This window comes from Anser brachyrhynchus (genome assembly GCF_964034855.1).
Source record: "Anser brachyrhynchus genome assembly, contig: SCAFFOLD_246, whole genome shotgun sequence".
In the NCBI taxonomy this organism is placed as follows: Eukaryota; Metazoa; Chordata; class Aves; order Anseriformes; family Anatidae; genus Anser; species Anser brachyrhynchus.
This window is the reverse complement of record NW_027663494.1, coordinates 78,148-105,836: the sequence shown is the minus strand read 5'-3', so window position 1 is coordinate 105,836 and position 27,689 is coordinate 78,148. Positions and strand designations below refer to the sequence as shown.

Below are 27,689 nucleotides of genomic sequence, written 5' to 3'. Positions count from 1 at the left end.
CTTGATCAGTCGGAAGAGGCAGACGGTCAGGAAGGAGGATCCGATGATTACGTGGAGTCCGTGGAATCCAGTGGCAACGAAGAAGGTAGATCCGTAGACGCTATCGGCGATTGAGAATGGGGCTTCGTGGTATTCTATTGCTTGTAGGGCTGTGAAGTAGAATCCCAGGAGGATCGTTAGGGTTAGGGCGTGGATGGCGTGTTTTCGGTTTCCTTCTGTGATGCTGTGATGGGCTCACGTTACGGTAACGCCTGAGGCTAGTAGGATGGCTGTGTTTAGTAGGGGGACTTCTATCGGGTTGAGTGGTTTAATTCCTGTTGGGGGTCGTTGGCCTCCTAGTTCTGGGGTTGGGGCCAGGCTCGAGTGGAAGAACGCTCAGAAGAACCCTAAGAAGAAGAATGCTTCGGATGTGATGAAAAGGATTATGCCGTATCGTAGGCCTTTTTGGACTGTGGGAGTGTGATGGCCTTGGAAGGTGCTTTCTCGTACAATGTCTCGTCATCATTGGAGTATTACTAGGAGTATTGAGATGAGGCCTAGGGTTAGTAGTATGGATGAGTTGTAGTGGAATCACATGATTAATCCTGAGGTTGTGAGTAGGGCGGCAGCTGCCCCGAAGATTGGTCAAGGGCTTGGGTCAACTATGTGGTATGAGTGTGCTTGGTGTGCCATTAGATGTTTTCTTGTAAGTATAGGCTTAGAAGGAGCACGAAGACGTAGGCCTGGATTATGGCTACTGCTACTTCTAGGATGGTTAGGAGTAGTAGGATGATTATTGTTAGGATGGATACTGCAGGAAGGGTGGGTATTAATGCAATGGAGGCTGTAGAGATGAGTTGGATGAGTAAGTGTCCTGCTGTAAGGTTGGCTGTAAGGCGGACTCCGAGGGCTAGGGGGCGGATTAGTAGGCTGGTTGTTTCGATCAGGATTAGTGCGGGGATTAGGGGTGTAGGGGTACCTTCGGGTAATAGGTGGGCTAAAGAGGCTGATGGTTGGTTTCGTAGGCCTGTTAGTAGTGTGGCGAGCCATAGTGGGAAGGCTAGGGCTATGTTCATAGATAGTTGGGTGGTTGGGGTGAATGTATATGGAAGGAGGCCTAGAAGGTTGATTGTAAGAAGTATGATTATTAGGGATGTAAATATTATGGCTCATTTGTGGCCATTTTTGTTGAGTGGGACTATTAGTTGTTTTGTGATTAGGTGAAGGAGTCATGTTTGGATAGTAGAAAGGCGGTTGTTGATTCATCGGTTGTTTGGGGACGGGAATAGTAGGGCTGGGAAGAGTAGGGATAGTAGGATTAAGGGGATGCCGAATAGATTGGGGCTGGAAAATTGGTCAAAGAAGCTTAGGTTCATGGTCAGGATCATGGTGTGGGTTTGGTAGTGAGGGAGGTCTTATTTGATGGGGGGTTGGTTGTGGTGAAGGCTAGTAGTTTTGGTTGGATGAGGAGTGCTAGGGTTAATCAGGTTATAATTATGATTGAAAATCATGGTGCGGGGTTAAGCTGTGGCATATCATTAAGGAGGGGGAAGTCCCTCTTTGGCTAGCTTAAAAGGCTAGTGCTGTTGCATAGCTTCTTAATGATTAGGATGATGATAGAAGGGACGATCAGGCCTCGAAATGTGGGAGTGGGGTTGATTCTACTACAATGGGTATGTAGCTGTGATTAGCCCCGCAAATTTCTGAGCATTGTCCGTAAAAAATCCCAGGCCGGGTGGTAATGAATGAAGTTTGGTTTAGTCGGCCTGGGATTGCGTCTGTTTTAACTCCGAGCGTTGGGACTGCTCAGGAGTGGAGTACGTCTCCTGCAGTAATGATCACGCGGATGGGGGATTCTATTGGGATAACTACGCGGTGGTCAACTTCTAGCAGTCGGAAGTGGCCGTTGGGTAAGTCTGGGGTGGGCACTATGTAGGAGTCGAATGATAGGTCTTTGAAGTCTGTGTATTCGTAGCTTCAGTATCATTGGTGGCCGATGGCTTTTAGGGTGAGGTCTGGTTCATCGATTTTGTCCATTATGTAGAGGATTTGTAGGGATGGGAGGGCGAGGAGTACCAGGACGATAGCAGGTAGGATTGTCCAGATCAGCTCTACTTCTTGGGCGTCTACAGCATTGGACGAGAGTTTTTCTGTTAGTATGTGGGCTAAAAGGTAGAGAACTAGGCTGCAGATAGCTAGGGCAACGATTAGGGCGTGGTCGTGGAATTCAACGAGTTCTTCTATGATGGGTGATGAGGCGTCTTGGAATCCTAGTTGGGAGTGGTTGGCCACATGAGATGTACAGGATTTTTACCTGTGATTTAGTCTTGACAAGGCTATGTAATTGGTTTACTAACGTCTCATAAGAAAGAAGCATGAGCGGTTAATGCAGTTGGCTTGAAACCAGCATGTGAGGGTTCGATTCCTTCCTTTCTTGTACTTGGACGAAGGCCGGTTCCTCGAAAGTATGGTATGGGGGAGGGCAGCCGTGGATTCATTCAACGTTTGTGGTAGTTAGTTCTGGTTGTAGGACTTTTCGTTTGGCCAAAAAGGCTTCTCAGATGATGAATATTAGTATGATTACGGCTACTATTGAGATTAGGGAGCCGATGGAGGAAATGGTGTTTCATAGTGTGTAGGCGTCGGGATAGTCCGAGTATCGTCGGGGTATTCCTGCTAGGCCTAGGAAGTGCTGGGGGAAGAACGTTAGGTTTACTCCTGTAAATATTACCCCGAAGTGGGCTTTTGCTCATGTTTGGTGTAGGGTAAACCCAGTGAGTAGTGGGAATCAGTGAGTAAATCCTGCTAGAATGGCAAAGACGGCGCCTATGGATAGGACGTAGTGGAAGTGGGCAACTACGTAGTACGTGTCGTGCAGGGCGATGTCTAGGGAAGAGTTTGCAAGAACGATTCCTGTTAATCCTCCGATGGTAAATAGGAAGATAATAGACCAATTTGACCAATTTTCCAGCCCCAATCTATTCGGCATCCCCTTAATCCTACTATCCCTACTCTTCCCAGCCCTACTATTCCCGTCCCCAAACAACCGATGAATCAACAACCGCCTTTCTACTATCCAAACATGACTCCTTCACCTAATCACAAAACAACTAATAGTCCCACTCAACAAAAATGGCCACAAATGAGCCATAATATTTACATCCCTAATAATCATACTTCTTACAATCAACCTTCTAGGCCTCCTTCCATATACATTCACCCCAACCACCCAACTATCTATGAACATAGCCCTAGCCTTCCCACTATGGCTCGCCACACTACTAACAGGCCTACGAAACCAACCATCAGCCTCTTTAGCCCACCTATTACCCGAAGGTACCCCTACACCCCTAATCCCCGCACTAATCCTGATCGAAACAACCAGCCTACTAATCCGCCCCCTAGCCCTCGGAGTCCGCCTTACAGCCAACCTTACAGCAGGACACTTACTCATCCAACTCATCTCTACAGCCTCCATTGCATTAATACCCACCCTTCCTGCAGTATCCATCCTAACAATAATCATCCTACTACTCCTAACCATCCTAGAAGTAGCAGTAGCCATAATCCAGGCCTACGTCTTCGTGCTCCTTCTAAGCCTATACTTACAAGAAAACATCTAATGGCACACCAAGCACACTCATACCACATAGTTGACCCAAGCCCTTGACCAATCTTCGGGGCAGCTGCCGCCCTACTCACAACCTCAGGATTAATCATGTGATTCCACTACAACTCATCCATACTACTAACCCTAGGCCTCATCTCAATACTCCTAGTAATACTCCAATGATGACGAGACATTGTACGAGAAAGCACCTTCCAAGGCCATCACACTCCCACAGTCCAAAAAGGCCTACGATACGGCATAATCCTTTTCATCACATCCGAAGCATTCTTCTTCTTAGGGTTCTTCTGAGCGTTCTTCCACTCGAGCCTGGCCCCAACCCCAGAACTAGGAGGCCAACGACCCCCAACAGGAATTAAACCACTCAACCCGATAGAAGTCCCCCTACTAAACACAGCCATCCTACTAGCCTCAGGCGTTACCGTAACGTGAGCCCATCACAGCATCACAGAAGGAAACCGAAAACACGCCATCCACGCCCTAACCCTAACGATCCTCCTGGGATTCTACTTCACAGCCCTACAAGCAATAGAATACCACGAAGCCCCATTCTCAATCGCCGATAGCGTCTACGGATCTACCTTCTTCGTTGCCACTGGATTCCACGGACTCCACGTAATCATCGGATCCTCCTTCCTGACCGTCTGCCTCTTCCGACTGATCAAGTTCCACTTTACATCAGACCACCACTTCGGATTCGAGGCAGCAGCCTGATACTGACACTTCGTAGACGTCATCTGACTATTCCTCTACATAACCATCTACTGATGAGGATCTTGCTCTTCTAGTATATTAATTACAATTGACTTCCAATCTCTAGAATCTGGTATAAACCCAGAGGAGAGCAATGAACGCACTCATGTTCATATTTGCCCTATCATCAATCCTAAGCGCCGCCCTAACCGCATTAAACTTCTGACTCGCCCAAATAAACCCCGACTCAGAGAAACTCTCACCGTACGAATGTGGATTCGACCCACTTGGATCTGCTCGATTACCATTCTCAGTCCGATTCTTCCTCAGTAGCCATCCTGTTCGTCCTATTCGACCTAGAAATCGCCCTCCTACTCCCCCTGCCATGAGCCGTCCAACTCCAATCCCCCCTAATGACCCTCACCTGAACTGTAGTGATCCTCCTTCTCCTAACACTCGGACTGGCCTACGAGTGAATTCAAGGGGGCCTAGAATGAGCAGAATAACAGAAAGTTAGTCTAACCAAAAAGATAGCTGGTTTCGACCCAGCAGATTACAGCCAACCCTGTAACTTTCTTATGTCGCCCCTACATTTAAGCTTCTACTCAGCCTTCATTTTCAGCGGACTAGGACTAGCCTTCCACCGAACCCACCTAGTATCCGCCCTACTATGCCTTGAAAGCATAATATTATCGATATTCGTAGGCCTATCAATATGATCCATCGAAAACCAAGTCTCCTCATTCACCATGGTACCAATTCTCATGCTAACCTTCTCAGCGTGTGAGGCGGGCACAGGCCTGGCCATCCTAGTAGCCTCCACCCGCACACATGGCTCCGACCATCTACACAACCTAAACCTCCTGCAATGCTAAAAATCATCCTACCCACAATCATACTTCTTCCAACAGCCCTGCTGTCTCCACCAAAATTTCTATGGACTAACACCACCTTATACAGCCTCCTAATCGCCTCCTACAGTGATTAATCCCAACCTACTACCCCTACAAATTTTTATCCAACTGAACAGGAATTGACCAAATCTCATCCCCCCTCCTAGTACTATCCTGCTGACTACTCCCACTCATAATCATAGCAAGCCAAAACCACCTGCAACAAGAACCCCTACAACGCAAACGAATCTTTATCTCAACCTTAGTCGCAGTCCAGCCATTCATCCTACTAGCCTTTTCCACCACAGAACTAGCACTATTTTACATCTCATTTGAAGCAACCCTCATTCCCACCCTAATCTTAATCACCCGATGGGGGAACCAACCAGAACGCCTAAGCGCTGGCATCTACCTGCTATTCTACACGCCAGTAAGCTCTCTACCCCTGCTAATCACAATCATACACCTATACGTGAAAATTGGCACCCTGCACCTGCCAACCCTACAAGTAACCCACCCAACCCTATCCACCTCATGGACAGGAATACTATCAGGTCTAGCACTGCTCATAGCATTCATAGTAAAAGCCCCACTATACGGCCTACACCTCTGACTGCCAAAAGCCCACGTAGAAGCACCCATCGCAGGCTCAATACTCCTCGCCGCCCTACTACTAAAGCTAGGAGGATACGGAATTATACGAGTCACTCTATTTATGGGCCCACTGTCCAACCTCCTGCACTACCCCTTCCTAACCCTGGCCCTATGAGGCGCCCTAATGACTAGCTCAATCTGCCTACGACAGACAGACCTAAAATCACTAATCGCTTATTCATCCGTTAGCCACATAGGCCTAGTTATCGCCGCAGGAATAATCCAAACCCACTGATCATTCTCAGGGGCAATGATCCTAATAATTTCCCATGGACTAACTTCCTCCATACTATTCTGCCTAGCCAACACAAACTATGAACGTACGCACAGCCGAATTCTACTACTCACACGAGGCCTACAACCTCTCCTACCACTCATAGCTACCTGATGATTGCTGGCCAATCTAACAAACATAGCCTTACCCCCAACAACAAACCTCATAGCAGAGCTAACCATTATAATCACCTTATTCAACTGATCTGCCTTCACGATCATCCTAACAGGAATCGCAACCCTACTAACCGCCTCCTACACCTTATTCATACTACTAATGACCCAACGAGGCTCAATCCCCTCCCACATCACATCTATGCAAAACTCAACCACGCGAGAACACCTGCTCATAACACTCCACATTATCCCAATATTCCTCCTAATCCTCAAACCCGAACTGATCTCCGGAATCCCCTCATGCAAGTATAGTTTAAACCAAACATTAGACTGTGATTCTAAGAATAGAAGTTCAAACCTTCTTACCTGCCGAGGGGAGGGTTTAACCAACAAGAGCTGCTAACTCTTACATCTGAGCCTAAAACCTCAGCCCCCTTACTTTTAAAGGATAACAGCAATCCACTGGTCTTAGGAACCACCCATCTTGGTGCAAATCCAAGTAAAAATAGTGAACCCCACACTACTAATCAACTCCCTCACACTACTCACGCTGACAATCCTCCTAACCCCAATCATCCTGCCATTTCTATTTAAAAACTTTAAAAACACCCCACAAGCCACCACCCGCGCTGTTAAAACCGCATTCCTAATTAGCCTAGCCCCTACAACCGCATTCATCTACTCGGGAGTAGAATCTGTCACCTGCCACTGGGAGTGAATATTCATTATAAACTTTAAAATCCCCCTGAGCCTAAAAATAGACCAATACTCAATAACATTTCTTCCAATCGCCCTATTTGTAACATGATCAATCCTACAATTCGCCATATGATACATGGCCTCAGAGCCATACGTAACAAAATTTTTCACCTACCTACTGACATTCCTAGTCGCCATACTCCTCCTAACAACCGCAAACAACATATTCCTCCTATTCGTAGGCTGGGAAGGAGTACGAATCATGTCCTTCCTTCTCATCGGCTGATGACAAGGCCGAGCAGATGCCAACACCGCCGCCCTACGAGCCGTAATCTACAACCGAATCGGAGACGTCGGACTGATCCTGAGCATAGCATGACTAGCTTCAACATTCAACACCTGAGAGATCCAACAAGCCGTACACCCCCACCAAACCCCAATCCTCCCCCTCATAGGATTAATCCTCGCAGCCGCAGGAAAATCCGCCCAATTTGGACTCCACCCATGACTGCCCGCAGCAATAGAAGGCCCCACCCCAGTATCAGCCCTACTGCACTCCAGTACCATAGTAGTAGCCGGAATCTTCCTGCTCATCCGCATGCACCCCCTGCTAGCCACCAACCAGACAGCCCTAACTGCCTGCCTATGCCTAGGTGCTCTATCAACCCTATTCGCTGCCACATGCGCCCTAACCCAAAATGACATCAAAAAAATCATTGCTTTCTCAACATCCAGCCAACTAGGACTAATAATAGTCACTATCGGACTAAACCTCCCACAACTAGCCTTCCTACACATCTCAACCCATGCCTTCTTTAAAGCCATACTATTCCTATGCTCAGGGTCTATCATCCACAACCTAAACGGAGAACAAGATATCCGAAAGATAGGAGGCCTACAGAAAATACTCCCAGTCACTACTTCCTGCCTAACCATCGGAAACCTGGCGCTGATAGGAACCCCATTCCTAGCCGGATTCTACTCAAAAGACCTCATCATCGAAAGCTTAAACACATCATACCTAAATACTTGAGCCCTACTCCTAACCCTTATAGCCACAGCATTCACCGCAACCTACAGCATCCGCATAACCATCCTAGTCCAAGCTGGACAAACCCGAATCCCCCCAATAGTATCAATAAACGAAAACAACCCACTAATCACCGCCCCCCTAACCCGACTCGCCCTAGGCAGCATTACAGCAGGAATAATCATTACCTCTTTCATCACACCAACCAAAACCCCCCCAATAACCATACCCCTTATCACCAAAACCGCTGCCATCCTCATAACAATCCTAGGAATCATCCTAGGCCCCTCATGTACAGGGCCACACCCCTCTAACGGCGCAAGCTTACATAGAAACATTATTAACAGACCTAGACAGATACAAAAACCCCTACAAGACCACGTATTAACTAACCCTGTTAACCCGACTCAGGAGCGCCTATAAGAGCGATTAAAATCTGTGAAAGGAACTCGGCAAATTAATAAGGCCCGACTGTTTACCAAAAACATAGCCTTCAGCAAATTAAACAAGTATTGAAGGTGATGCCTGCCCGGTGACTTAGGTTTAACGGCCGCGGTATCCTAACCGTGCAAAGATAGCGCAATCAATTGTCCCATAAATCGAGACTTGTATGAATGGCTAAACGAGGTCTTAACTGTCTCTCACAGATAATCAGTGAAATTGATCTCCCCGTGCAAAAGCGGGGATGTGAACATAAGACGAGAAGACCCTGTGGAACTTAAAAATCAACGACCACCGCGAATCCTCAATCAACCCCACTGGGGCCACTACCATCGCAGAGCCTGGTCGATATTTTTCGGTTGGGGCGACCTTGGAGGAGAACAAATCCTCCAAAAACAAGACCATACCTCTTTACCTAGAGCTACCCCTCAAAGTGCTAACAGTGACCAGACCCAATATAATTGATTAATGGACCAAGCTACCCCAGGGATAACAGCGCAATCCCCATCAAGAGCCCATATCGACAGGGGGGTTTACGACCTCGATGTTGGATCAGGACATCCTAATGGTGCAGCCGCTATTAAGGGTTCGTTTGTTCAACGATTAACAGTCCTACGTGATCTGAGTTCAGACCGGAGCAATCCAGGTCGGTTTCTATCTATGACACACTCTCCCCAGTACGAAAGGACCGGGAAAGTGGGGCCAATACCACAAGCACGCCCCCCCCCTCTAAGCAGTGAAACCAACTAAACCGTGAAGAGGGCCTTCCCCCACCACTTTCAATCCTAGAAAAGGACCAGCTAGAGTGGCAGAGCCCGGCAAGTGCAGAAGGCTTAAGCCCTTTCCCCAGAGGTTCAAATCCTCTCCCTAGCTTCACCCATGATTCAAATAACAACACTAAGCTGCCTCGTTATATCCCTCCTATACATCATCCCAATCCTGATTGCCGTAGCCTTCCTAACCCTAGTAGAACGGAAAATCCTAAGCTACATACAATCCCGCAAAGGCCCTAACGTTGTCGGGCCTTTTGGCCTACTTCAACCATTTGCGGACGGACTGAAACTATTTACCAAAGAGCCCATCCGACCCTCTACCTCTTCCCCACTTCTATTCATTCTGATACCAATACTAGCCCTTGTCCTAGCCCTCACCACTTGAGCACCACTACCACTCCCATTTCCCCTAGCAGATCTAAACCTCGGAGTTCTCTTCCTAATAGCCATGTCAAGCCTAGCCGTCTACTCAGTCCTATGATCGGGCTGAGCCTCGAACTCAAAATACGCACTAATCGGAGCCCTACGGGCAGTAGCACAGACCATTTCATACGAAGTGACACTGGCCATAATCCTGCTATCAATAATCATACTAAGCGGAAGCTACACACTCAGCTCCTTTGCCATCGCACAGGAGCCTCTATACTTCATTTTCTCCTCATGACCCCTAGCAATAATATGATACGTATCCACCCTAGCAGAGACAAACCGAGCTCCTTTTGACCTCACAGAGGGTGAATCTGAGCTAGTCTCAGGGTTTAACGTTGAATACGCCGCAGGACCCTTCGCCTTATTCTTCCTAGCTGAATATGCGAACATTATGCTAATAAATACACTTACAGCCATCATATTCCTAAACCCAAGCGCCCTAGGGCCACCCACAGAACTATTCCCCGTCATCCTAGCCACAAAAGTCCTCCTACTATCTTCTGGTTTCTTATGGGTCCGAGCTTCATACCCACGATTCCGATATGACCAACTAATGCACCTACTATGAAAAAACTTCCTACCCCTCACACTAGCTCTGTGCCTCTGACACATCAGCATACCTATCTGCTATGCAGGCCTACCTCCTTACATAAGGAAATGTGCCTGAACTACAAAGGGTCACTATGATAAAGTGAACATAGAGGTATAACAGCCCTCTCATTTCCTGTTGACCTTAGAAAAGTAGGAATTGAACCCACACAAGAGAAATCAAAATTCTCCATACTTCCCTTATATTATTTTCTAGTAGAGTCAGCTAATCAAGCTATCGGGCCCATACCCCGAAAATGATGGTTTAACCCCCTCCTCTACTAATGAACCCTTACGCGACCCCAATCATAACCTTCAGCCTCATCTTGGGCACCACAATCACAATTTCCAGCAACCACTGAGTTCTGGCCTGGACAGGACTGGAGATCAACGCACTAGCCATCATTCCCCTAATTGCCAAATCCCACCACCCACGAGCAGTAGAAGCTGCAACGAAATACTTCCTAACCCAAGCAGCTGCTTCCGCCCTGGTCCTATTCTCTAGCATAACCAATGCCTGAGTCACCGGCCAATGAGACATCACACAAATAAACCACCCAACCTCCTGTCTACTACTGACAGCAGCAATCGCTATTAAACTGGGCCTAGTGCCATTTCACTTCTGATTCCCAGAAGTACTACAAGGATCGCCACTAATAACAGCCCTGCTACTCTCGACCCTCATAAAATTCCCCCCACTAACCCTGCTCCTACTAACATCCAAATCCCTCGACCCAGCTCTACTCACCGCCATGGCCCTAGCCTCAACAGCACTAGGAGGCTGAATAGGACTGAACCAAACACAAACACGCAAAATCCTAGCCTTCTCGTCCATCTCCCACTTAGGCTGAATCGCCATCATCCTAGTTTACAGCCCCAAATTGGCCTTACTTACCTTCTACCTATACACAATCATAACATCAGCCGTATTCCTAGCCCTTAACAAAATCAAAGCCCTTAACCTATCCATGATCACAACCTCATGAACAAAAACCCCAGTGCTAAACGCCACCCTAATACTAGTACTTTTATCCCTAGCAGGCCTCCCCCCATTAACAGGCTTTATACCAAAGTGACTTATCATCCAAGAACTAACTAAACAGGAAATAACACCAGCAGCCATGGCAATTGCCATGCTATCACTGCTCAGCCTCTTCTTCTACCTACGCCTCGCATACCACTCAACAATTACCCTTCCCCCCAACTCCTCTAACCACATAAAACAATGATACACTAGCAAAGCCCCAAGCACACCTACTGCGGTCCTTGCCTCACTATCAATCCTCTTACTTCCCCTGTCCCCAATAATACATGCCATTGTCTAGAAACTTAGGATAACACCCCAAACCGAAGGCCTTCAAAGCCTTAAATAAGAGTTAAACCCTCTTAGTTTCTGCACATTAAGACTTACAGAATATTAACCTGTATCTTCTGAATGCAAGTCAGACGCTTTAATTAAGCTAAAGCCTCCCTAGACAGATGGGCTTCGATCCCACAAAACTCTAGTTAACAGCTAAATGCCTAAACCAATTGGCTTCTGCCTACAAAGACCCTGACGCACCCTAGTGCGCATCGATGAGCTTGCAACTCAACATGAATTTCACTACAGAGCCGATAAGAAGAGGAATTAAACCTCTCTAAAAAGGACTACAGCCTAACGCTTCAACACTCAGCCATCTTACCCGTCACCTTCATCAACCGATGACTATTTTCCACTAACCATAAGGATATTGGCACCCTGTACCTCATCTTCGGGGCATGAGCAGGAATAGTCGGCACCGCACTCAGCCTATTAATCCGCGCAGAACTAGGACAACCAGGAACTCTCCTAGGCGACGACCAAATTTACAATGTAATCGTTACCGCTCACGCCTTTGTAATAAGCTTCTTTATAGTCATACCCATCATGATCGGAGGATTCGGCAACTGATTAGTCCCCCTCATAATCGGTGCCCCCGACATAGCATTCCCGCGAATAAACAACATAAGCTTTTGACTCCTCCCCCCATCATTCCTCCTCCTACTAGCCTCATCCACTGTAGAAGCTGGCGCCGGCACAGGCTGAACTGTCTACCCTCCCCTAGCAGGTAACCTTGCCCACGCCGGAGCTTCAGTAGACCTGGCTATCTTCTCACTCCACTTAGCCGGTATCTCCTCCATCCTTGGGGCCATCAACTTTATCACCACAGCCATCAACATAAAACCCCCCGCACTCTCACAATACCAAACCCCACTATTTGTCTGATCCGTACTAATTACCGCCATCCTACTCCTTCTATCACTCCCCGTACTCGCCGCCGGTATTACAATATTACTAACTGATTGAAACCTAAACACCACATTCTTCGACCCCGCTGGAGGAGGAGACCCAATCCTGTACCAACACCTATTCTGATTCTTCGGACACCCAGAAGTCTATATTCTGATCCTACCGGGGTTTGGAATCATCTCACACGTAGTCACGTACTACTCAGGCAAAAAGGAGCCCTTCGGCTACATGGGAATAGTCTGAGCCATACTATCCATCGGCTTCCTAGGATTCATCGTCTGAGCTCACCACATGTTTACAGTAGGAATAGACGTTGATACCCGAGCCTACTTTACATCAGCCACTATAATCATTGCCATCCCTACCGGAATCAAAGTATTTAGCTGACTAGCCACCCTGCACGGAGGAACAATCAAATGAGACCCCCCCAATACTATGAGCTCTAGGATTTATCTTCCTATTTACCATCGGAGGATTAACAGGAATCGTTCTTGCAAACTCTTCCCTAGACATCGCCCTGCACGACACGTACTACGTAGTTGCCCACTTCCACTACGTCCTATCCATAGGCGCCGTCTTTGCCATTCTAGCAGGATTTACTCACTGATTCCCACTACTCACTGGGTTTACCCTACACCAAACATGAGCAAAAGCCCACTTCGGGGTAATATTTACAGGAGTAAACCTAACGTTCTTCCCCCAGCACTTCCTAGGCCTAGCAGGAATACCCCGACGATACTCGGACTATCCCGACGCCTACACACTATGAAACACCATTTCCTCCATCGGCTCCCTAATCTCAATAGTAGCCGTAATCATACTAATATTCATCATCTGAGAAGCCTTTCCGGCCAAACGAAAAGTCCTACAACCAGAACTAACTACCACAAACGTTGAATGAATCCACGGCTGCCCTCCCCCATACCATACTTTCGAGGAACCGGCCTTCGTCCAAGTACAAGAAAGGAAGGAATCGAACCCTCACATGCTGGTTTCAAGCCAACTGCATTAACCGCTCATGCTTCTTTCTTATGAGACGTTAGTAAACCAATTACATAGCCTTGTCAAGACTAAATCACAGGTAAAAATCCTGTACATCTCATGTGGCCAACCACTCCCAACTAGGATTCCAAGACGCCTCATCACCCATCATAGAAGAACTCGTTGAATTCCACGACCACGCCCTAATCGTTGCCCTAGCTATCTGCAGCCTAGTTCTCTACCTTTTAGCCCACATACTAACAGAAAAACTCTCGTCCAATGCTGTAGACGCCCAAGAAGTAGAGCTGATCTGGACAATCCTACCTGCTATCGTCCTGGTACTCCTCGCCCTCCCATCCCTACAAATCCTCTACATAATGGACAAAATCGATGAACCAGACCTCACCCTAAAAGCCATCGGCCACCAATGATACTGAAGCTACGAATACACAGACTTCAAAGACCTATCATTCGACTCCTACATAGTGCCCACCCCAGACTTACCCAACGGCCACTTCCGACTGCTAGAAGTTGACCACCGCGTAGTTATCCCAATAGAATCCCCCATCCGCGTGATCATTACTGCAGGAGACGTACTCCACTCCTGAGCAGTCCCAACGCTCGGAGTTAAAACAGACGCAATCCCAGGCCGACTAAACCAAACTTCATTCATTACCACCCGGCCTGGGATTTTTTACGGACAATGCTCAGAAATTTGCGGGGCTAATCACAGCTACATACCCATTGTAGTAGAATCAACCCCACTCCCACATTTCGAGGCCTGATCGTCCCTTCTATCATCATCCTAATCATTAAGAAGCTATGCAACAGCACTAGCCTTTTAAGCTAGCCAAAGAGGGACTTCCCCCTCCTTAATGATATGCCACAGCTTAACCCCGCACCATGATTTTCAATCATAATTATAACCTGATTAACCCTAGCACTCCTCATCCAACCAAAACTACTAGCCTTCACCACAACCAACCCCCCATCAAATAAGACCTCCCTCACTACCAAACCCACACCATGATCCTGACCATGAACCTAAGCTTCTTTGACCAATTTTCCAGCCCCAATCTATTCGGCATCCCCTTAATCCTACTATCCCTACTCTTCCCAGCCCTACTATTCCCGTCCCCAAACAACCGATGAATCAACAACCGCCTTTCTACTATCCAAACATGACTCCTTCACCTAATCACAAAACAACTAATAGTCCCACTCAACAAAAATGGCCACAAATGAGCCATAATATTTACATCCCTAATAATCATACTTCTTACAATCAACCTTCTAGGCCTCCTTCCATATACATTCACCCCAACCACCCAACTATCTATGAACATAGCCCTAGCCTTCCCACTATGGCTCGCCACACTACTAACAGGCCTACGAAACCAACCATCAGCCTCTTTAGCCCACCTATTACCCGAAGGTACCCCTACACCCCTAATCCCCGCACTAATCCTGATCGAAACAACCAGCCTACTAATCCGCCCCCTAGCCCTCGGAGTCCGCCTTACAGCCAACCTTACAGCAGGACACTTACTCATCCAACTCATCTCTACAGCCTCCATTGCATTAATACCCACCCTTCCTGCAGTATCCATCCTAACAATAATCATCCTACTACTCCTAACCATCCTAGAAGTAGCAGTAGCCATAATCCAGGCCTACGTCTTCGTGCTCCTTCTAAGCCTATACTTACAAGAAAACATCTAATGGCACACCAAGCACACTCATACCACATAGTTGACCCAAGCCCTTGACCAATCTTCGGGGCAGCTGCCGCCCTACTCACAACCTCAGGATTAATCATGTGATTCCACTACAACTCATCCATACTACTAACCCTAGGCCTCATCTCAATACTCCTAGTAATACTCCAATGATGACGAGACATTGTACGAGAAAGCACCTTCCAAGGCCATCACACTCCCACAGTCCAAAAAGGCCTACGATACGGCATAATCCTTTTCATCACATCCGAAGCATTCTTCTTCTTAGGGTTCTTCTGAGCGTTCTTCCACTCGAGCCTGGCCCCAACCCCAGAACTAGGAGGCCAACGACCCCCAACAGGAATTAAACCACTCAACCCGATAGAAGTCCCCCTACTAAACACAGCCATCCTACTAGCCTCAGGTGTTACCGTAACGTGAGCCCATCACAGCATCACAGAAGGAAACCGAAAACACGCCATCCACGCCCTAACCCTAACGATCCTCCTGGGATTCTACTTCACAGCCCTACAAGCAATAGAATACCACGAAGCCCCATTCTCAATCGCCGATAGCGTCTACGGATCTACCTTCTTCGTTGCCACTGGATTCCACGGACTCCACGTAATCATCGGATCCTCCTTCCTGACCGTCTGCCTCTTCCGACTGATCAAGTTCCACTTTACATCAGACCACCACTTCGGATTCGAGGCAGCAGCCTGATACTGACACTTCGTAGACGTCATCTGACTATTCCTCTACATAACCATCTACTGATGAGGATCTTGCTCTTCTAGTATATTAATTACAATTGACTTCCAATCTCTAGAATCTGGTATAAACCCAGAGGAGAGCAATGAACGCACTCATGTTCATATTTGCCCTATCATCAATCCTAAGCGCCGCCCTAACCGCATTAAACTTCTGACTCGCCCAAATAAACCCCGACTCAGAGAAACTCTCACCGTACGAATGTGGATTCGACCCACTTGGATCTGCTCGATTACCATTCTCAGTCCGATTCTTCCTCAGTAGCCATCCTGTTCGTCCTATTCGACCTAGAAATCGCCCTCCTACTCCCCCTGCCATGAGCCGTCCAACTCCAATCCCCCCTAATGACCCTCACCTGAACTGTAGTGATCCTCCTTCTCCTAACACTCGGACTGGCCTACGAGTGAATTCAAGGGGGCCTAGAATGAGCAGAATAACAGAAAGTTAGTCTAACCAAAAAGATAGCTGGTTTCGACCCAGCAGATTACAGCCAACCCTGTAACTTTCTTATGTCGCCCCTACATTTAAGCTTCTACTCAGCCTTCATTTTCAGCGGACTAGGACTAGCCTTCCACCGAACCCACCTAGTATCCGCCCTACTATGCCTTGAAAGCATAATATTATCGATATTCGTAGGCCTATCAATATGATCCATCGAAAACCAAGTCTCCTCATTCACCATGGTACCAATTCTCATGCTAACCTTCTCAGCGTGTGAGGCGGGCACAGGCCTGGCCATCCTAGTAGCCTCCACCCGCACACATGGCTCCGACCATCTACACAACCTAAACCTCCTGCAATGCTAAAAATCATCCTACCCACAATCATACTTCTTCCAACAGCCCTGCTGTCTCCACCAAAATTTCTATGGACTAACACCACCTTATACAGCCTCCTAATCGCTGCCCTAAGCCTACAGTGATTAATCCCAACCTACTACCCCTACAAATTTTTATCCAACTGAACAGGAATTGACCAAATCTCATCCCCCCTCCTAGTACTATCCTGCTGACTACTCCCACTCATAATCATAGCAAGCCAAAACCACCTGCAACAAGAACCCCTACAACGCAAACGAATCTTTATCTCAACCTTAGTCGCAGTCCAGCCATTCATCCTACTAGCCTTTTCCACCACAGAACTAGCACTATTTTACATCTCATTTGAAGCAACCCTCATTCCCACCCTAATCTTAATCACCCGATGGGGGAACCAACCAGAACGCCTAAGCGCTGGCATCTACCTGCTATTCTACACGCCAGTAAGCTCTCTACCCCTGCTAATCACAATCATACACCTATACGTGAAAATTGGCACCCTGCACCTGCCAACCCTACAACTAACCCACCCAACCCTATCCACCTCATGGACAGGAATACTATCAGGTCTAGCACTGCTCATAGCATTCATAGTAAAAGCCCCACTATACGGCCTACACCTCTGACTGCCAAAAGCCCACGTAGAAGCACCCATCGCAGGCTCAATACTCCTCGCCGCCCTACTACTAAAGCTAGGAGGATACGGAATTATACGAGTCACTCTATTTATGGGCCCACTGTCCAACCTCCTGCACTACCCCTTCCTAACCCTGGCCCTATGAGGCGCCCTAATGACTAGCTCAATCTGCCTACGACAGACAGACCTAAAATCACTAATCGCTTATTCATCCGTTAGCCACATAGGCCTAGTTATCGCCGCAGGAATAATCCAAACCCACTGATCATTCTCAGGGGCAATGATCCTAATAATTTCCCATGGACTAACTTCCTCCATACTATTCTGCCTAGCCAACACAAACTATGAACGTACGCACAGCCGAATTCTACTACTCACACGAGGCCTACAACCTCTCCTACCACTCATAGCTACCTGATGATTGCTGGCCAATCTAACAAACATAGCCTTACCCCCAACAACAAACCTCATAGCAGAGCTAACCATTATAATCACCTTATTCAACTGATCTGCCTTCACGATCATCCTAACAGGAATCGCAACCCTACTAACCGCCTCCTACACCTTATTCATACTACTAATGACCCAACGAGGCTCAATCCCCTCCCACATCACATCTATGCAAAACTCAACCACGCGAGAACACCTGCTCATAACACTCCACATTATCCCAATATTCCTCCTAATCCTCAAACCCGAACTGATCTCCGGAATCCCCTCATGCAAGTATAGTTTAAACCAAACATTAGACTGTGATTCTAAGAATAGAAGTTCAAACCTTCTTACCTGCCGAGGGGAGGGTTTAACCAACAAGAGCTGCTAACTCTTACATCTGAGCCTAAAACCTCAGCCCCCTTACTTTTAAAGGATAACAGCAATCCACTGGTCTTAGGAACCACCCATCTTGGTGCAAATCCAAGTAAAAGTAGTGAACCCCACACTACTAATCAACTCCCTCACACTACTCACGCTGACAATCCTCCTAACCCCAATCATCCTGCCATTTCTATTTAAAAACTTTAAAAACACCCCACAAGCCACCACCCGCGCTGTTAAAACCGCATTCCTAATTAGCCTAGCCCCTACAACCGCATTCATCTACTCGGGAGTAGAATCTGTCACCTGCCACTGGGAGTGAAAATTCATTATAAACTTTAAAATCCCCCTGAGCCTAAAAATAGACCAATACTCAATAACATTTCTTCCAATCGCCCTATTTGTAACATGATCAATCCTACAATTCGCCATATGATACATGGCCTCAGAGCCATACGTAACAAAATTTTTCACCTACCTACTGACATTCCTAGTCGCCATACTCCTCCTAACAACCGCAAACAACATATTCCTCCTATTCGTAGGCTGGGAAGGAGTACGAATCATGTCCTTCCTTCTCATCGGCTGATGACAAGGCCGAGCAGATGCCAACACCGCCGCCCTACGAGCCGTAATCTACAACCGAATCGGAGACATCGGACTGATCCTGAGCATAGCATGACTAGCTTCAACATTCAACACCTGAGAGATCCAACAAGCCGTACACCCCCACCAAACCCCAATCCTCCCCCTCATAGGATTAATCCTCGCAGCCGCAGGAAAATCCGCCCAATTTGGACTCCACCCATGACTGCCCGCAGCAATAGAAGGCCCCACCCCAGTATCAGCCCTACTGCACTCCAGTACCATAGTAGTAGCCGGAATCTTCCTGCTCATCCGCATGCACCCCCTGCTAGCCACCAACCAGACAGCCCTAACTGCCTGCCTATGCCTAGGTGCTCTATCAACCCTATTCGCTGCCACATGCGCCCTAACCCAAAATGACATCAAAAAAATCATTGCTTTCTCAACATCCAGCCAACTAGGACTAATAATAGTCACTATCGGACTAAACCTCCCACAACTAGCCTTCCTACACATCTCAACCCATGCCTTCTTTAAAGCCATACTATTCCTATGCTCAGGGTCTATCATCCACAACCTAAACGGAGAACAAGATATCCGAAAGATAGGAGGCCTACAGAAAATACTCCCAGTCACTACTTCCTGCCTAACCATCGGAAACCTGGCGCTGATAGGAACCCCATTCCTAGCCGGATTCTACTCAAAAGACCTCATCATCGAAAGCTTAAACACATCATACCTAAATACTTGAGCCCTACTCCTAACCCTTATAGCCACAGCATTCACCGCAACCTACAGCATCCGCATAACCATCCTAGTCCAAGCTGGACAAACCCGAATCCCCCCAATAGTATCAATAAACGAAAACAACCCACTAATCACCGCCCCCCTAACCCGACTCGCCCTAGGCAGCATTACAGCAGGAATAATCATTACCTCTTTCATCACACCAACCAAAACCCCCCCAATAACCATACCCCTTATCACCAAAACCGCTGCCATCCTCATAACAATCCTAGGAATCATCCTAGGCCCCTCATGTACAGGGCCACACCCCTCTAACGGCGCAAGCTTACATAGAAACATTATTAACAGACCTAGACAGATACAAAAACCCCTACAAGACCACGTATTAACTAACCCTGTTAACCCGACTCAGGAGCGCCTATAAGAGCGATTAAAATCTGTGAAAGGAACTCGGCAAATTAATAAGGCCCGACTGTTTACCAAAAACATAGCCTTCAGCAAATTAAACAAGTATTGAAGGTGATGCCTGCCCGGTGACTTAGGTTTAACGGCCGCGGTATCCTAACCGTGCAAAGATAGCGCAATCAATTGTCCCATAAATCGAGACTTGTATGAATGGCTAAACGAGGTCTTAACTGTCTCTCACAGATAATCAGTGAAATTGATCTCCCCGTGCAAAAGCGGGGATGTGAACATAAGACGAGAAGACCCTGTGGAACTTAAAAATCAACGACCACCGCGAATCCTCAATCAACCCCACTGGGGCCACTACCATCGCAGAGCCTGGTCGATATTTTTCGGTTGGGGCGACCTTGGAGGAGAACAAATCCTCCAAAAACAAGACCATACCTCTTTACCTAGAGCTACCCCTCAAAGTGCTAACAGTGACCAGACCCAATATAATTGATTAATGGACCAAGCTACCCCAGGGATAACAGCGCAATCCCCCTCAAGAGCCCATATCGACAGGGGGGTTTACGACCTCGATGTTGGATCAGGACATCCTAATGGTGCAGCCGCTATTAAGGGTTCGTTTGTTCAACGATTAACAGTCCTACGTGATCTGAGTTCAGACCGGAGCAATCCAGGTCGGTTTCTATCTATGACACACTCTCCCCAGTACGAAAGGACCGGGAAAGTGGGGCCAATACCACAAGCACGCCCCCCCCCTCTAAGCAGTGAAACCAACTAAACCGTGAAGAGGGCCTTCCCCCACCACTTTCAATCCTAGAAAAGGACCAGCTAGAGTGGCAGAGCCCGGCAAGTGCAGAAGGCTTAAGCCCTTTCCCCAGAGGTTCAAATCCTCTCCCTAGCTTCACCCATGATTCAAATAACAACACTAAGCTGCCTCGTTATATCCCTCCTATACATCATCCCAATCCTGATTGCCGTAGCCTTCCTAACCCTAGTAGAACGGAAAATCCTAAGCTACATACAATCCCGCAAAGGCCCTAACGTTGTCGGGCCTTTTGGCCTACTTCAACCATTTGCGGACGGACTGAAACTATTTACCAAAGAGCCCATCCGACCCTCTACCTCTTCCCCACTTCTATTCATTCTGATACCAATACTAGCCCTTGTCCTAGCCCTCACCACTTGAGCACCACTACCACTCCCATTTCCCCTAGCAGATCTAAACCTCGGAGTTCTCTTCCTAATAGCCATGTCAAGCCTAGCCGTCTACTCAGTCCTATGATCAGGCTGAGCCTCGAACTCAAAATACGCACTAATCGGAGCCCTACGGGCAGTAGCACAGACCATTTCATACGAAGTGACACTGGCCATAATCCTGCTATCAATAATCATACTAAGCGGAAGCTACACACTCAGCTCCTTTGCCATCGCACAGGAGCCTCTATACTTCATTTTCTCCTCATGACCCCTAGCAATAATATGATACGTATCCACCCTAGCAGAGACAAACCGAGCTCCTTTTGACCTCACAGAGGGTGAATCTGAGCTAGTCTCAGGGTTTAACGTTGAATACGCCGCAGGACCCTTCGCCTTATTCTTCCTAGCTGAATATGCGAACATTATGCTAATAAATACACTTACAGCCATCATATTCCTAAACCCAAGCGCCCTAGGGCCACCCACAGAACTATTCCCCGTCATCCTAGCCACAAAAGTCCTCCTACTATCTTCTGGTTTCTTATGGGTCCGAGCTTCATACCCACGATTCCGATATGACCAACTAATGCACCTACTATGAAAAAACTTCCTACCCCTCACACTAGCTCTGTGCCTCTGACACATCAGCATACCTATCTGCTATGCAGGCCTACCTCCTTACATAAGGAAATGTGCCTGAACTACAAAGGGTCACTATGATAAAGTGAACATAGAGGTATAACAGCCCTCTCATTTCCTGTTGACCTTAGAAAAGTAGGAATTGAACCCACACAAGAGAAATCAAAATTCTCCATACTTCCCTTATATTATTTTCTAGTAGAGTCAGCTAATCAAGCTATCGGGCCCATACCCCGAAAATGATGGTTTAACCCCCTCCTCTACTAATGAACCCTTACGCGACCCCAATCATAACCTTCAGCCTCATCTTGGGCACCACAATCACAATTTCCAGCAACCACTGAGTTCTGGCCTGGACAGGACTGGAGATCAACGCACTAGCCATCATTCCCCTAATTGCCAAATCCCACCACCCACGAGCAGTAGAAGCCGCAACGAAATACTTCCTAACCCAAGCAGCTGCTTCCGCCCTGGTCCTATTCTCTAGCATAACCAATGCCTGAGTCACCGGCCAATGAGACATCACACAAATAAACCACCCAACCTCCTGTCTACTACTGACAGCAGCAATCGCTATTAAACTGGGCCTAGTGCCATTTCACTTCTGATTCCCAGAAGTACTACAAGGATCGCCACTAATAACAGCCCTGCTACTCTCGACCCTCATAAAATTCCCCCCACTAACCCTGCTCCTACTAACATCCAAATCCCTCGACCCAGCTCTACTCACCGCCATGGCCCTAGCCTCAACAGCACTAGGAGGCTGAATAGGACTGAACCAAACACAAACACGCAAAATTCTAGCCTTCTCGTCCATCTCCCACTTAGGCTGAATCGCCATCATCCTAGTTTACAGCCCCAAATTGGCCTTACTTACCTTCTACCTATACACAATCATAACATCAGCCGTATTCCTAGCCCTTAACAAAATCAAAGCCCTTAACCTATCCATGATCACAACCTCATGAACAAAAACCCCAGTGCTAAACGCCACCCTAATACTAGTACTTTTATCCCTAGCAGGCCTCCCCCCATTAACAGGCTTTATACCAAAGTGACTTATCATCCAAGAACTAACTAAACAGGAAATAACACCAGCAGCCATGGCAATTGCCATGCTATCACTGCTCAGCCTCTTCTTCTACCTACGCCTCGCATACCACTCAACAATTACCCTTCCCCCCAACTCCTCTAACCACATAAAACAATGATACACTAGCAAAGCCCCAAGCACACCTACTGCGGTCCTTGCCTCACTATCAATCCTCTTACTTCCCCTGTCCCCAATAATACATGCCATTGTCTAGAAACTTAGGATAACACCCCAAACCGAAGGCCTTCAAAGCCTTAAATAAGAGTTAAACCCTCTTAGTTTCTGCACATTAAGACTTACAGAATATTAACCTGTATCTTCTGAATGCAAGTCAGACGCTTTAATTAAGCTAAAGCCTCCCTAGACAGATGGGCTTCGATCCCACAAAACTCTAGTTAACAGCTAAATGCCTAAACCAATTGGCTTCTGCCTACAAAGACCCTGACGCACCCTAGTGCGCATCGATGAGCTTGCAACTCAACATGAATTTCACTACAGAGCCGATAAGAAGAGGAATTAAACCTCTGTAAAAAGGACTACAGCCTAACGCTTCAACACTCAGCCATCTTACCCGTCACCTTCATCAACCGATGACTATTTTCCACTAACCATAAGGATATTGGCACCCTGTACCTCATCTTCGGGGCATGAGCAGGAATAGTCGGCACCGCACTCAGCCTATTAATCCGCGCAGAACTAGGACAACCAGGAACTCTCCTAGGCGACGACCAAATTTACAATGTAATCGTTACCGCTCACGCCTTTGTAATAAGCTTCTTTATAGTCATACCCATCATGATCGGAGGATTCGGCAACTGATTAGTCCCCCTCATAATCGGTGCCCCCGACATAGCATTCCCGCGAATAAACAACATAAGCTTTTGACTCCTCCCCCCATCATTCCTCCTCCTACTAGCCTCATCCACTGTAGAAGCTGGCGCCGGCACAGGCTGAACTGTCTACCCTCCCCTAGCAGGTGACCTTGCCCACGCCGGAGCTTCAGTAGACCTGGCTATCTTCTCACTCCACTTAGCCGGTATCTCCTCCATCCTTGGGGCCATCAACTTTATCACCACAGCCATCAACATAAAACCCCCCGCACTCTCACAATACCAAACCCCACTATTTGTCTGATCCGTACTAATTACCGCCATCCTACTCCTTCTATCACTCCCCGTACTCGCCGCCGGTATTACAATATTACTAACTGATTGAAACCTAAACACCACATTCTTCGACCCCGCTGGAGGAGGAGACCCAATCCTGTACCAACACCTATTCTGATTCTTCGGACACCCAGAAGTCTATATTCTGATCCTACCGGGGTTTGGAATCATCTCACACGTAGCCACGTACTACTCAGGCAAAAAGGAGCCCTTCGGCTACATGGGAATAGTCTGAGCCATACTATCCATCGGCTTCCTAGGATTCATCGTCTGAGCTCACCACATGTTTACAGTAGGAATAGACGTTGATACCCGAGCCTACTTTACATCAGCCACTATAATCATTGCCATCCCTACCGGAATCAAAGTATTTAGCTGACTAGCCACCCTGCACGGAGGAACAATCAAATGAGACCCCCCCAATACTATGAGCTCTAGGATTTATCTTCCTATTTACCATCGGAGGATTAACAGGAATCGTTCTTGCAAACTCTTCCCTAGACATCGCCCTGCACGACACGTACTACGTAGTTGCCCACTTCCACTACGTCCTATCCATAGGCGCCGTCTTTGCCATTCTAGCAGGATTTACTCACTGATTCCCACTACTCACTGGGTTTACCCTACACCAAACATGAGCAAAAGCCCACTTCGGGGTAATATTTACAGGAGTAAACCTAACGTTCTTCCCCCAGCACTTCCTAGGCCTAGCAGGAATACCCCGACGATACTCGGACTATCCCGACGCCTACACACTATGAAACACCATTTCCTCCATCGGCTCCCTAATCTCAATAGTAGCCGTAATCATACTAATATTCATCATCTGAGAAGCCTTTCCGGCCAAACGAAAAGTCCTACAACCAGAACTAACTACCACAAACGTTGAATGAATCCACGGCTGCCCTCCCCCATACCATACTTTCGAGGAACCGGCCTTCGTCCAAGTACAAGAAAGGAAGGAATCGAACCCTCACATGCTGGTTTCAAGCCAACTGCATTAACTGCTCATGCTTCTTTCTTATGAGACGTTAGTAAACCAATTACATAGCCTTGTCAAGACTAAATCACAGGTAAAAATCCTGTACATCTCATGCGGCCAACCACTCCCAACTAGGATTCCAAGACGCCTCATCACCCATCATAGAAGAACTCGTTGAATTCCACGACCACGCCCTAATCGTTGCCCTAGCTATCTGCAGCCTAGTTCTCTACCTTTTAGCCCACATACTAACAGAAAAACTCTCGTCCAATGCTGTAGACGCCCAAGAAGTAGAGCTGATCTGGACAATCCTACCTGCTATCGTCCTGGTACTCCTCGCCCTCCCATCCCTACAAATCCTCTACATAATGGACAAAATCGATGAACCAGACCTCACCCTAAAAGCCATCGGCCACCAATGATACTGAAGCTACGAATACACAGACTTCAAAGACCTATCATTCGACTCCTACATAGTGCCCACCCCAGACTTATCCAACGGCCACTTCCGACTGCTAGAAGTTGACCACCGCGTAGTTATCCCAATAGAATCCCCCATCCGCGTGATCATTACTGCAGGAGACGTACTCCACTCCTGAGCAGTCCCAACGCTCGGAGTTAAAACAGACGCAATCCCAGGCCGACTAAACCAAACTTCATTCATTACCACCCGGCCTGGGATTTTTTACGGACAATGCTCAGAAATTTGCGGGGCTAATCACAGCTACATACCCATTGTAGTAGAATCAACCCCACTCCCACATTTCGAGGCCTGATCGTCCCTTCTATCATCATCCTAATCATTAAGAAGCTATGCAACAGCACTAGCCTTTTAAGCTAGCCAAAGAGGGACTTCCCCCTCCTTAATGATATGCCACAGCTTAACCCCGCACCATGATTTTCAATCATAAGTATAACCTGATTAACCCTAGCACTCCTCATCCAACCAAAACTACTAGCCTTCACCACAACCAACCCCCCATCAAATAAGACCTCCCTCACTACCAAACCCACACCATGATCCTGACCATGAACCTAAGCTTCTTTGACCAATTTTCCAGCCCCAATCTATTTGGCATCCCCTTAATCCTACTATCCCTACTCTTCCCAGCCCTACTATTCCCGTCCCCAAACAACCGATGAATCAACAACCGCCTTTCTACTATCCAAACATGACTCCTTCACCTAATCACAAAACAACTAATAGTCCCACTCAACAAAAATGGCCACAAATGAGCCATAATATTTACATCCCTAATAATCATACTTCTTACAATCAACCTTCTAGGCCTCCTTCCATATACATTCACCCCAACCACCCAACTATCTATGAACATAGCCCTAGCCTTCCCACTATGGCTCGCCACACTACTAACAGGCCTACGAAACCAACCATCAGCCTCTTTAGCCCACCTATTACCCGAAGGTACCCCTACACCCCTAATCCCCGCACTAATCCTGATCGAAACAACCAGCCTACTAATCCGCCCCCTAGCCCTCGGAGTCCGCCTTACAGCCAACCTTACAGCAGGACACTTACTCATCCAACTCATCTCTACAGCCTCCATTGCATTAATACCCACCCTTCCTGCAGTATCCATCCTAACAATAATCATCCTACTACTCCTAACCATCCTAGAAGTAGCAGTAGCCATAATCCAGGCCTACGTCTTCGTGCTCCTTCTAAGCCTATACTTACAAGAAAACATCTAATGGCACACCAAGCACACTCATACCACATAGTTGACCCAAGCCCTTGACCAATCTTTGGGGCAGCCGCCGCCCTACTCACAACCTCAGGATTAATCATGTGATTCCACTACAACTCATCCATACTACTAACCCTAGGCCTCATCTCAATACTCCTAGTAATACTCCAATGATGACGAGACATTGTACGAGAAAGCACCTTCCAAGGCCATCACACTCCCACAGTCCAAAAAGGCCTACGATACGGCATAATCCTTTTCATCACATCCGAAGCATTCTTCTTCTTAGGGTTCTTCTGAGCGTTCTTCCACTCGAGCCTGGCCCCAACCCCAGAACTAGGAGGCCAATGACCCCCAACAGGAATTAAACCACTCAACCCGATAGAAGTCCCCCTACTAAACACAGCCATCCTACTAGCCTCAGGCGTTACCGTAACGTGAGCCCATCACAGCATCACAGAAGGAAACCGAAAACATGCCATCCACGCCCTAACCCTAACGATCCTCTTGGGATTCTACTTCACAGCCCTACAAGCAATAGAATACCACGAAGCCCCATTCTCAATCGCCGATAGCGTCTACGGATCTACCTTCTTCGTTGCCACTGGATTCCACGGACTCCACGTAATCATCGGATCCTCCTTCCTGACCGTCTGCCTCTTCCGACTGATCAAGTTCCACTTTACATCAGACCACCACTTCGGATTCGAGGCAGCAGCCTGATACTGACACTTCGTAGACGTCATCTGACTATTCCTCTACATAACCATCTACTGATGAGGATCTTGCTCTTCTAGTATATTAATTACAATTGACTTCCAATCTCTAGAATCTGGTATAAACCCAGAGGAGAGCAATGAACGCACTCATGTTCATATTTGCCCTATCATCAATCCTAAGCGCCGCCCTAACCGCATTAAACTTCTGACTCGCCCAAATAAACCCCGACT

The 27,689-nt window shown here is 47.4% G+C and overlaps 1 long non-coding RNA gene across 2 annotated transcripts; it reads right to left on the bottom strand.

Moving 5' to 3' along the window:
• Positions 1 to 1,456: 1,456 nt before the first annotated feature.
• Positions 1,457 to 26,337, bottom strand: LOC308187387. Of its 2 annotated transcripts, none has more exons than XR_013944650.1 (3): positions 25,177 to 26,337; positions 13,563 to 13,911; positions 1,457 to 1,847 (listed from the first exon to the last, which is right to left on the bottom strand). It is a non-coding gene; the product is annotated as an uncharacterized lncRNA (long non-coding RNA). The 2 variants fall into 2 exon arrangements; XR_013944651.1 differs by lacking the exon at positions 1,457 to 1,847 and adding an exon at positions 2,200 to 2,216.
• Between the last annotated feature and the right edge of the window lie 1,352 nt (positions 26,338 to 27,689).